This window comes from Malaclemys terrapin, chromosome 3 (assembly GCF_027887155.1).
Source record: "Malaclemys terrapin pileata isolate rMalTer1 chromosome 3, rMalTer1.hap1, whole genome shotgun sequence".
NCBI lineage: Eukaryota > Metazoa > Chordata > Testudines > Emydidae > Malaclemys > Malaclemys terrapin.
The window spans coordinates 135371671-135385280 of NC_071507.1; positions in this window are offsets into that span (position 1 = coordinate 135371671).

Here is a 13610-nt window from a genome sequence, read left to right on the forward strand (position 1 = left end):
ACTGTATCCAGAAAGATACCAGTCTTTCATTTATATACTAAATAGAACCGGGCAAAAATCTTCTGTCAAAAAAATTGATTTTCGATTTTTGGGGGGAGGGGCGTACTCACAGAAAAAGTTTTCCATTTTCTGACCAGCTCTATTGCTCGCTAGAAATTTTTCACAAAAATGAAATTGCAAGAAAAATGGGTGGAGGTCACTAATTTTCCCCCAAAAATGTATCAGTCACCTCTAACATTTAGGTGAGAACCTGAGTAAGCGCATCAAAGGCTTATGAGAAATGCTGAGAAACTTATATGGGAGGCCATAGAACCATCTCTCCCAATCAGAATGCAAATTCTCGTACATCTACTTGATTACAAGAACTACACCAACTACTTGTGCAATTACGAGAAAATAATATTGCACCAGATAAAAAACAAATGCTATGTTTATTCTTTTCTAGGATTATATTGTACTATATTTACATACACCTCTACCCTGATATAATGCTGTCCTTGGGAGCCAAAAAATCTTCCTGCATTATACGTGAAACCGCGTTATATTGAACTTGCTTTGATCAGCCGGAGCATGCAGCCCCGCCCTCTGGAGCACTGCTTTACCGCCTTATATCTGAATTCGTGTTATATTGGGTCGTGTTATATTGGGGTAGAGGTATATATGTTAGCCTGTGTACTCACCTGTAAATACCCTATAAAATATAGGTGAAAAATAAAATAAACTAGTTGACAGTGTCCATTTAATGTATAAGACAATAGTCCTACCTTGAAGTACTTGAATACATAAAACCCTGATCCTGCACTGGATCCTCTAGTATGGACTTCTGGGCCCACATGAAATCTCATCATCTTTGTTGGACCAGGACTACATATAGATTTCGATTATGGCTGGGTATATTATTCTTCAATTCTTACCAGATCAGAGGGAGTTCGAATTCATCCAGCTAGCAGATGTTTTGTGTTGGTATAGTGGCTATTCATGAGCACATATAATAGGTATCAGAGGAGTTGTTACCAAAATGATTCTAATAAAATTACAAACTGTCAGCTTTTTACTATTTAGCTCCTATGCGTCTAGATATATTCCAATTTGCTTTAGTTTTCTAGAATGAAATGAGAAAAATTGATGACAAAGAGATAACAATTAATCGAGATGACACCATATTAACTGAGGATACTAAAGCATTAAAAAATCAAACTGATGATTTAGCAACATGCAAATTGTCTGATTGGCAATCATTGCTGAAGGTACAGTATATTGTTTTTTGCAAATGCAGAAGAATCTTGGGAATGGAATGGATTACTTGGAACTAGGCACCTGAAAAATCCATTTAAAAGACAATTATTTGAGTAATGGATAAAGTAGTGAATACTAGATACCAGTAGATGTAGAGGAAAGAAGCCAAGAGTGGGAGGGAGCCAGGCAGTAGGACAGACAGTGGAGTGGAGGTCTCTAGGGCTAGAGAAGGGAAGTAGGGGTAATAACCTTCTTCTGGCAGCCATGCTAGCCAAGATCCTGGTAACTGAATTGATTTTTAAGAATGAGATTTTTATGAACAAGAAGCTAGAATTGCTGAATTCATTTACAAAGTGACATTGACCTTATATGATTCTTATTGGAGTCCTCTCCACAGTAGATCCTAGCTCATTACATTCCTAATAAGCCTATCAGACAACAACCCTATGTAGTGTCTGCGGATAAAGCTAGAAGACATATTGAGATTTTCAAAGGCTAGTTTTCAAAGACCTCAGAGTAAGCATGCAATTAGGGACTCAGATATGCAAAGGTTTACGGGGGATGGGGGAAACTGTTTTAAAAAGTGCAATGGGAGAACCTTATGCAACTAGAGATAACTACATTTTCACATGCATTGGGTCTCCAATTCCTTAAAATAAACATATGCTCATTACATTTAAGAATAAAATTTGTGTCCTGTGCTGAAAATCATTTGCATTCTTTCACAGATAGTCATGCTCTAGATTTGCTCACTTAAAATTGTTCTCTTGTTTGGACATCATATGGTAATGTGCAACCAACTGAAATCGTGACGGAGTATTTTGAAGGTGTAGCTGCATGTTTTGTGCAACTATTTCAGGAGCATCTTTTGAAAATTTTAGCCATAGGGGACTTTTACCTGTCCAGATAAAACTCTTTCTGTCTTGAAATAAAGGTGTATTTTAATACCAGAGAAAGAACCGGTTGGAAGAAGATTTCTGACCTGACAGTTCTGCAGGTTGACAGGCAGAGGCAGAACTGACCATCATGAATCACGACATGTAGGCATACCCATAATGATGTTTTGAGTGGTAACATTTTAGCAATAATATTTGGTTCTCTTTTTATATTATTGTTCTGCCAAATGCACCCCCCTCCCAAAAAATGTTTGGAGAAATTTCTTGTGGAAACGTTTGTCTTGCTACTGTGTCAGAGTGATAACATTTGTGTTACCGAGTTAGCCACGCTGCAGGTAACATGGCAGGAATCATAAAGATAATTTTAGCAAAATTGGGGAGGAGGGATAGCTCAGTGGTTTGAGCATTGACCTGGTAAAGCCAGGGTTGTGAGTTCAATCCTTGAGGGGGCCACTTAGAGATCTGGGGCAAAATCAGTATTGGTCCTGCTAGTGAAGGCAGGGGGCTGGACTTAATGACCTTTCAAGGTCCCTTCTAGGAGATAGGATTTATTTAATTGCTTCACTAGACTGAGATTTTGCGCATGTTCTGCACTTGAATTTGTCTTCATAGTTTTCCATGAGAGGGTGACTCACATGGATTCTGGCAGGGAGTGGTTTTACTCTGCCTCTGAAACAACCAACCACTCTACACTCTACTAAAAGATGTAGGGTCCAGCAGATTTGCCCCTCAACAATGCTGTGAACCTTGTCAGCAACAAACAAACTATTCCCAGTGAAATAAAGTATATTTATATTTTATATATAATATAAGTATTTACTTACAAAAATGTTGTTAAACTGTAATTAAGATTGTGTAACCCACACACCTCCTAGGTGTGGTGTTCTGTCCCATCTAGTGGCACTGAGACCACTTAGAGAGAGAGAGATTAATGAGTTTGCTCTACGGCCCAAGCTAACAACTATATGGCTTTTAGCTCATACGATAGAGGCTGATGCATTTGGTTCCAGAGGCCCAAATTCAATCCCACCTGCTGATGACAGGGGTCTCCCGGCATTACAATTGCCCTTGCAATCTTCTGGAAGGTGGGACTTCAAAACACCAAACTCAGATATTAGAAAACCAGCATCATAGGACATTTTTCAGTTTACATCTCATTAGGTTAGGTACCATGAAAAGAGCAAAATCATAATAAGTATTTAGTAAATTAAGCGTGCTTTAAATCTATTACTGCCTACATTTTATTGCATTTATCTGGAAAACATCCACAGCTCTGTATATGGGTTGGAGGAAATGACTAAAGAATATTACTTTTGATAGGAAGACTTGGGTCAAAAATACTGCTGTTCCTATAGGTAATGTAACACACAATGTAGAATTTAAAATGAAAACTATCCTATGAGGCTTGTTGTGTGTAAACAAGTCTTGCACTGCAACTTAATTAACAGTCTTTTAATGTTTGTACTGGCCTAAAGACAAGTTAATAACAGTCTTAAATCAGTTAAATGATTGACATTCCTTGGCTTTTTAACTAGTAATAAAGTATGTGAAACATCCACATCTTGATAACAGTCTCAAGACTTCAATGGAGTCAGGATTTCACACAATATTTCTGGCTGAATCCAGTATCTTGCTTTCCGAAATACTAAAGTTGAGTGTTCAATTTTTGCAGAAAGTTATGCTGGAATACACAGCACCTCACCAGAGACTAAATTATTAATTTTAAAGATTATCTGCAGCATTTAATTTAAACTCTCCACACCTTCCTATAAGCACCCACCAGCAGCCCCACAGATCAGCACCTCCCCCTACCATCCTTCTCTCCTCCCACCTGCTGGTGATGAGCTGATCAGTGGCATGCAGGAGGCGCTGGTGGTAGTGGGAGGAGTAGAGGCAGGAAGAGGCAGGGGAAGGGACAGGAAGAGGCATGATGGAGGCAGAACAGGGGTGGGAAGAGGCGGGGCAGGGGTGGAGTCTTGGGGAAGGGGTGGAGTGGGGGCAGGGCCTGGGGCAGATCGGGGGTCGAGCACCCCCTAGGAACTGTGGAAGTCAGTGCCTATGCTGGCCATGATCTAAAGTGTTTCCTGGCATATAGAATTTGCTGATGTGGGTAAGAGGCAAATTGCCTGAGCTTCCTAAAGTTCTCTGTACTTTTATTTTTGAATTGCCATACTCCGATCTGAAGAAACTCTACATTCCAGTGCTTGTTTATGGATGGTATGATGCATGCTCAGGGCTGGATTAACACAAGGCTTTAGGGGCCAAGGCCTCAGGCTAAGAGGGCCCCCTCAAAAATAAATCCATAATTATATACAATTTAGTGGTCACCAACCCGTTGATCGTGATCAACTGGTTGATCCTGAAGCCTCTGCCAGTTGACTGTGATCTCCAGGCTGCTAAAAGTCTAGCGATGCAGCAGGGCCTGCCTGCCATAACCCCACACCGCTCCCGGAAGCAGACAGTTGCTGGCAAGTCTCTGCGGCCCCTGGCGGGGGGAGAGGCGGCTTTGCATGCTGCCTCCGCCCCCAGCACCATCCCCACAACTCCCATTGGCCAGGAACCAGCCATTGAGAGCGGCAGGGGTAGCACTTGGCGATGCTGCCAAACAGCTGTGGCTGGTGAGTGCTGAGCAGCCACTCTTTTTTTTCCCATGGGTGTTCCAGCCCTGAAGCACCCCTGGAATCGGCGCCTATGTATAGTTGCAAATATGGCAACTGAATGGTTGAATTGAATGTACACTCACTTCTTCTGTAGTGAGTGTACATTGAGAATCTTTGGATCTGCTGAAGTCACCCTGCAGACATCCTCCTCTTCATTGGTAATCTCTATGTCCTCAATCACTGCATGTACTGCTGCTTTATTTTTCTTCGGGTAGCTATGGCATTAGGACATGAAATGGTTCTGTTTCTCACACATCTTGCACTGTTGCCCACAGGCTGGGCATTTTTCTTTTGGCCTTCCATGCTGCTGGACAATGATGATTGTATTCTCAATTGGTCTTTCTCTGTCCTGCCTCCTGGGTACCTTTAGCTTGACCCCATATAATACAAGGTGGAACAGATTGTTTAGCATAAGTAGTTAATTCATATTTCAACAGATCATTCAAGGAGAAGTGGCCCATTAACATCCTTCCTATCATAGGGAGGAAAGGAGAGGCGAAGTAGCTGAGGAGGAGGGGGTTTGCTAGAGGAGAGCCTTATAATAAGCCAGGGCCAGACTTAGGGAAAATGGTGCCTTGGATGAACTTGTATTTTGGTGTCCTTTCTTTGAATTTGAAAACAGCAGGGTGGGGTGCAGGGAGCGAGGACCAGCTTCTGGTCCCAGAGCCCAGCTGGACTGCATGGGGAGGAGTTTCTGAGCCCACCTAGCAGGAGGAGAGCGGGTGCGTGGCCACTGCCCATGCCTGCAGGGAGAGGGGATCCAAGGGCTGGCCCCGCTGCTTCCACAGGGATGAGCCCTGCTGCCTGTGGCTCACCACCAGGCTTGCAGCTCTGGAAGGCATCACCCGCCTCCTGCCTGATTGGTCAGGGGCTCCAGCCCCGGGCTTGCCTGCACTCACCCCACTCCAGCAGCCCAGGCACGCAGCTTCTGGCACTCAGATGGCGCCCACCGCCCTCCGACTGCGGTGCCCTGGATGGTTGCCCATGTCACACACCTGTAAGGCCTGCCCTGTAATAAACCATAAATCCAGTGTGTCTATTCAGTCCATGATTTTTAGTGTCTAGCAAATTTATGAATTTAAGCTCCCAGGCTCCTCTTTTGAAAGTGTTACAACAATCTATCACACACTAACAACCCTTCCGCCCCCCACCACCAGCAGCTGTTTTCCACACACATCCCTTCCCTCCCTGTGACTGAAGGGGTCTTAACAGGCCACTTCACCTTGAATGGTCCCTTGAAATATGTATTAATTGCTTATGCTAAACAATCACCTTGTATTTAGCTGTGACACTCTGAATAAGTTTCCCAGACTGGAAGAAGAGCTCTGTTTAAACTTGAAAGCTTGTCTCTCTCACCAACAGAAGTTGGTCCAATAACAGATTTAAAATTTTTATTAAAGTTAATGTTTAAAATTAAATATACACAAGTTAAGAGGGAAGGTACTGTACATCTGGGGTCAGGCTTGAGCTATGAGGGATTACAGGTATCGGTTGCAAGGATGAAGAGATACATACATATCACATAACCAGCATAGACCCAGACCTCACTTACCCACCTTGTCTCTCTAGCTGCCACCATGTTTCATGTACTGTGTACTGGGAAATAGCATGAGAAGACTCCTGGCTTGTAAAACTAAAAATTACATAGTTTTAATACTTATCATTATTTCCTTTGTCTTTGTATTGTGCTTGGCCTGGCATGACAGTGACTCTAGGCCCAAAGGTCTGATCCTTCAAACATCTGTTAACATGAATTGTCCAGCTGACTTTAATGGAACTACTAACGCCAGATCCTTATGTAAGAAGCATTTACAGGATCAGGCCCTAATTGTTTACCTCAGGTCAGATTTTTGACTGGCCCTTAAATGTTCTGTAGAAGGGAGCCATACAAGGAGTCTTCTGGGAGGGGCTCAGGGCAGGGGCAGAGGGTTGAGGTGTGGGGGTGAGGGCTGCGGGTGGGGCCGGAAATGAGGGGTTCAGGGTGTTGGAGGGGGTCAGAGCTCTGGGCTGGGGCCGGGGATGAGGAGTTTGGGGTGCAGGAAGGGGCTCCAGGTTTTGGGGGAGGCTCAGAGCTGGGGCAGGAGGTTGGGGTGCAGGAGGGGGTCAGGGCTCTGGGCTGGGAGTTCAGGCTCTGGGGTGGGGCCGGGGATGAGGGGTTTGGGTGCAGGAAGAGGCTCCGGGTTTGGGGGCGGGCTCAGGGCTGGTGCAGGGGATTGGGGCACGGGGTTGGAGTGTGGGATTACCTAGGGCAACTCCCGGTCAGTGGCACAGCGGGGGTGCAGAGGCAGGCTTCCTGCCTGTCCTGGCACCGCGGACTGCCCTGCGCCCCGGAAGCAGCCAACAGCAGGTGTGGCTCCTGGGCAGAGGCACGCAAGCAGCTCTGCGTGGCTCTTGCCTGCAGGCACCGCCCCCGCCCACAAGCTCCCATTGGCCGGGAACTTAGGGTGACCGGATGTCCCGATAAAATCAGGACCGTCCTGATATTCAGTCGTTTGTCCCACGTCCCGACGGATGTATTTGGCTTTTGTTTGTTTTGTTTTGTTTTTGCTTCGGCGGCGCTTTGGACCTGCTCCCCTATGTGTCCCGATATTTTGTTCATGTAATCTGGTCACCCTACAGGAACTGGCCAATGGGACTGCGGAGCCAATGCTTGGGGTGAGGGCAGCGCGTGTGCCTAGGAGCCAAATCTGTTGCTGGCTGCTGCCAGGGCGCTGTGCAGTGTTGAAACAGGTAGGGACTAGCCTGCCTTAGACGGGCAGCACCACTGACGGGACTTTTAATGGCCCAGTCAGTGGTGCAGACCAGAGCCACCGCGACCCAGTCCCTTCCATTCCGCAAGCCAGTTCTGGGTCACGAGCCACGGTTTGAAAACCACTGAACTAGAAAATATAGCTTAGATGAACCTACAAATAGGTAGTTGCACAAGTGGCTCAGAGAGTAGTTATCAATGGTTCACAATCGATCTGGAAGGGCATATCACGTAGGGTCCTGTGTGGATCTGTCATGGGTCTGATTCTATTCAATATCTTCATTAATTATTTAGATAATGGCATAAAGAGTACACTTATAAAGTTTGCAAATGATACCAAGCTGGGAGGGATTGCGAACACTTTGGAGAACAGAATTAGAATTCAGAATGATCTTCACAAATTGGAGAAATAATCTGAAATAAATAGGATGAAATTCAATGAAGACAAATGCCGAATACTACATTTAGGAAGGAATAATGAATTACACAAACACGAAATTTGACTGCCTAGGAAGGATTACTGCAGAAAAAGACCAGGAGGCCATAGCAGATCAGAAACTAAATATGAGTCAAAAATGTAATACTGTTGCAAAAAAGCAAACATCATTCTGGGATGTAGTAGCAGGAGTGTTGTAAACATGATATAAGAAGTAATTTTTCCACTCTACTAATAAGGCCTCAACTGAAGTACTGTGTCCCCACACTTTGGGAAAGATGTGAACAAATTAGAGAAAGTCCAGAGGAGAGCAACAAAAATGATCAAAGGTCCAGAAAACATGACCTATGAGGAAAAATTGAAAACACTGGTTTTGTTTAGTCTGGAGAAGAGAAGACTGAGGGGGGACATGACAACCATCTTCAAGTATATAAAAGGTTGTTTTAAAGAGAAGGGTGATAAATTGTTCTCTTTAACCACTGAGGGCAGAACAAGAAGCAATAAACTTAAACCACAGCAAAGGAGATTAGATTAGATTAGACATTAGGAAAAACTTCCTGTCATGGTAGTTAAGCACTGGAAGAAATTACGTAGGGAGGTTGTGGAATCTCCATCACTGGAGTTTTTAAGAACAGGTTAGACAAACATCAGACAGTGATGGTCTGGATAATATTTAGGCCTGCCTCAGTGCAGGGGACTGGACTAGAAGACCTCCTGAGATCCCTTCCAGTTCTACATTTCCATGATTCTAGGATTTCTAGGCTATTCAGAGGGTGAAGGCACCAAATACCAGCAGCAGTATTAATTAATGCTCCCTCTCCTATAAACCCCCTCTTCTATCGTAGTGTTGGACATTGTGGAACACTCACACCATGTAATCATGCTGATTGTTCCTTTGTTGTCATGATTTTTTTCCTGCCAACATGTCTGTTTCAAACTTAGCATGGGATTGGAAGTTGGAGGACTGGATTCTCTTCCCAACTCTAGCGGCACCTTTCTGTTGTAACAACTCACTTTATGCCAGTGATTAGCCCATCCATAAAATGAAGATAGTGCTTACCGACTTTCGTAAAGTGCTTTCAGATCAGCTGAGGACAATTGGTGTCTATGTGCAAAGTACTATTATTGTTTTAATAATGGCTAATGGCTCCTTGTTAGAGAGCTGTATTGATTTCTATTGAAATCACTAAACGTTTGTTTTTACTATGTCCTATTAAGTTTTAGGAGGCATTTCAGAGAGAGAGAGAGAGAGAGTTACAGATAATCTGTCCCCTTCACCACCCCCCCCACACGCTTGACAAAAAAATGTCCAAAACCCAATATGAATTAATTTTAGTGGATTGGGATAGCAATTTTAGTGGATTGGGTGGTCTGTAACCCACAGCCATTTCAATATCTCCAAGACCTTGACACAAATATTGTAGCTAATATCTTAATGAAAAAAGAGTTTCACCACTATATGATTGCGTTGTCATGTTCATGTAGTGCAACCTTCCTCACTGATATCTAGAAAATAGGTAGTCTCTCTTCTGATAACTGGAAATAGTGGTAGGGGTATATAAGGTGTCTTCAACTGACCAACACTGACCTAAACCAAATTAAAAAGAAACCAGATCTACAGAGCTTTAACACAACTCAAAATAAAAATTAATATTTTTATGGAGTTCCCCCAGCAACTCTGGAAATAAACTGCTATTCTAAAAATGGAAAGAGTTTTGCATTTATTAGAGTGCTCTGTCTACAAGGTAGCAAATGTGTGTACTTGTTTGGAAATGCTTGTTTCCCTGAGGAAAAATAATTCCAATTGTTTTTAATATGAAGTTGATAGATTATCAAGTATTTATTGCATGTAAATTCTTTCTAACAAGACATAAAAGTATGATTTGGGCAAATAAAACGTAACATCTTGAATTTCTTTTACTCATTATCTGACTGAAATGATTTTTATTTAGTTTATTTATATTGCTTCAAGTTCAATGAGCAATGTGGTCAAAATGAATGAAAGAAGAGAAAACATTGACTTATGCAGGCCTGAAATGTTCATTTATGACGCTAGAAAAAGAAGGCAGTCATCAAGGATATGTAGTATTGTGTGGAAAGCACTGGATTAGCATCCATAATACTGGGGTTCAGTTCCTAATTCCACTGCAAACTTCCTATCTGACCCTGGGCAAGTCAATTAATCTCTCTGTGCCTCAGCTCCCCATCCATAAAATGGGGGAAATACACCTTTCCTCTCACCTTGTGTCTCTTTGGACTATAAGATTTTCAGGGCAGGCACGGTCTCCCGTTATGTGTTTTTAGAGTGCCCAGCACAATGGGGTCCCAATCTCAGTTGGGGCCTTTAGGAGAGGAAAGATGCTCCATTGGTTGAGGTACTAGCCTAGAATTTAGGAGTCTGGGGTTTAAGTCTACCACAAAGATTCAAAAGTTACCTTTTGCAAGTTACTTAGTCTCTTTGTGTGTTAGTTCTGGAAAAATGGAGCTAAGAGGATTACTTTACCTCAAGATGGTGGTATGAGTGTAAATACGTTATAGACTATGAAGTGCTCAGATACTATGGTGATGGGGCCCTATCAGTACCTAAGATAGACAGATACTGTAATACAAATAAAGATGATAATGGGAGTTTCTATGTGTGGACTGAAGGCCAAATAAGGCCCTTTGTATAATTTCAAAAAATGTATACATGTGCCAGGATATCTCACTGCGAACATATGCTGATGTTTTAGCTTAATAGAGTAAGGATGTATACAATCCAAAAGGAACTACAAAATTTGAGATGAAAAAGCACCTAAGCAGTGGTGTGTTTTGGGTCCTATAGAAATTAGTTTTTTCATCAAAACTTAAGCATAACTCGTACCACTGACATTAGAACAAGGCACCTGGTACACTTTCCAAACAAATGCACGTTTTCTCTAAATTTAAAAAAGTTATTTAGAGAAGCACGAGCAAAAACAATGAGTAGCCACTGAATGTTGGTAAGAATGAGGAAGGAATGTTGCTGAAATGTGAAATGAGAAGTTGAGTTATATATCCTCGTTTACTGTAGCTTTACAAAATATATATAGGCCAGAAACTCTGATTGTTTCTTGAATGATTCTTGTACTTCTTGGTTAGCACTGGTCATAGATTTGAAATACAAATTTTATTTTTAACTACATATTTAGAAACTAGGGAGGTGCCCTAGAAGTTCCATAGTTAAGATTGCATTATGAACCTCTCACCCCACTTCAACTCACCTACCTGCCCATGCTCCCACCTGCTGGGAGCTGAACCTGCCAGGGCAGGGCTACATGAAGGAGTTCAACTGAGAAGTGAGAGGGGATTTCACTAGCTCAGCAATGAACCACATTCCTAGCCCCACAACCACGCTCCTGCCAGATTTTGTGTAAGCTAGAGCCAGGGAGGCTCCAGCTCTCCCCAGAACATGGCCTCCCTTTGGCCCTGAGCAGATATCTCTTATAGAGACAAGGTGAGGCAATACACTTTTATTGAACCAAATTCTGTTGGTGAGAGAGACAATCTTTCAAGGTACACTGAGCTCTTCTTCAGGTCTGTGTAGCTCTGGGTAGTTTGAAAGCTTATCTCTTCCACCAGCAGAAGATTGTCCAGTAAAAAATATTGCCTCACCCCTCTTGTCTCTCTCATGTCCTGGGACCAACACAGCTACTGCAACATTGCACACATCTTCTTATACTCCCTTTCCTCTTACCACCTCCATCCAAACACCCTCAGCAGCACATCTTCCAAGTCATAGCTAAGCAGAGACTTTTTATGGGATAGTATAATAACTTAATTTTTTTTTCTCCACTGGAAATTCTATACTGGAATTTAATCATATTGAGAGTCTCTGCTTAGCTTGGTATTAGGTTGGAAAGTTATGCTATATGTGTTCTCCTCCATTCCTTCCTCCCCTTCAGTTCCAAGCCCCTTCCACCAAACCCCATTCCCTCTGCTAGAGCCACACACCAAATTCCCACCAAATATCTTGAGCCAGACATCCTCAGTCCATAACCAGAATACAGCCTGCACCCTAGAATATCTACATCCCTCCACACCCCATGAACCAAACACCTTACCCCGTCAAGGTTTAGCTTATCTCCCACCCTCCTGACCAGATCCCTGACACACCCCTCCCAGCTATAACACAGCCAAAAGCAGCCTGTAATTTATACCCTACACCACAGTACACAGTTTACACAGAAAGCTCACAGCCCTGATACTCCCACCCAATCTCTTCAGCCAGTCTCCCACATCCCCTCTATCCAGATCCCTGCATCTCCCATTGCCCTCCAATATATAGCCCACATTCTTCTCCTGTCAGCTAACCCCCTACCCCACTCCAGTGCTCCCAACCCTACCAGAGACCTACATTTTACTCCCCAGCAGCTCCTTGCACTTTCAGGTGTCCCCATCATAGCGCTGGGTTACTCCCCCTCAGTCTCTTTCAGAACCCTGCTACCCCACCATAACCACTCCCCTCTCAATACCCTCAGCCACCACTCCTTCTGGAAGAAAAATCCCCATTCCCCAGCCAGTCTCTTGTACAGACAGCTGGCTACAGTCTGCTTCTCCCTCAACCCTACCTTACCAGAATCCAGCACCCCCCAACCAGAGCCTACATCCCCTCTGTGCATGCACCCACTGGAGCTTTGAAACCTCCTATGGCCAGACTCTCCCCATCAAAAAAAAAATCACACTCACCACAGCCTGCACTCCTTTGAGGGGGAGTGCTGGGCAGGGAAAGTGGAGACACTAGGGAACGTTCGAGAAAAATATAAGGGGGTCAAAACCTGCTGTTCTCCTATTCCCCCATTCTCTCCCCCTCATACCCGCTAATGCTGATTCCTCAGTACCCCTGCCCAACACTACCCCCACATTTTTAAAAAGAAAAAGGAAATGTCACAAAACGCTATGGAGTCTGTCAGTGTTTTTAGGTATTAAAAAGGCTAGGCATTAAAGTATGTGAGCTGAGGTTCGTCGGGATGCTAATGCTGCCTTTTCTGGTGGTTTCCTTGGGCTTTAGTGATAGTGCCGTGCAGGAGGCTGAACTCACCATTGGAGTACCCCCTTCTGGCTAGCCCTGGCATAGACGCTCTTTGCACTCTAGATCCCCCTATTGATGGTCATTCTGGTCTGCCTCTTCTTGCATCTTGGCCCTCCAGCCAGGTCAAAGTTTAGTCTCACCCGTTCTGGAATAACATTGTAAGTCCAGCAAATAACAGTCTCAATGTCCTTATAAAAGGTCTTCAGGACCAACTTTGTGTCCTATAGTCTTCATGCCTCTTCCCTCAGGGCTTTCAGCTGCCCTTATCCCCTTCTCGGGAGCTTCACACTTTTCCAGGAGCTGGTGGGGGAACCCAGGACCCCCAGCTATGCTGGGTTTCAGTCCAGAGACCCTGTAACCAGTTGCTATGATCTGCTCCACCAGACTCCTTGCTGCTGCCTCCATGGACCTCTTACTGCCAGTCACAACCTTCACATCAGGCTCCTGCAAGCAAGTGCCCTACAGTGTTCCACTGTCCAGGTCCTCCGCCTGTGAATCCTATGCCTGCTGTATTCCTCCAGGATCTCCCCTTGCTTTCAGGTTCAACCTCTCCTGGCTTCTTACAGACTCTACCTCATGGCCT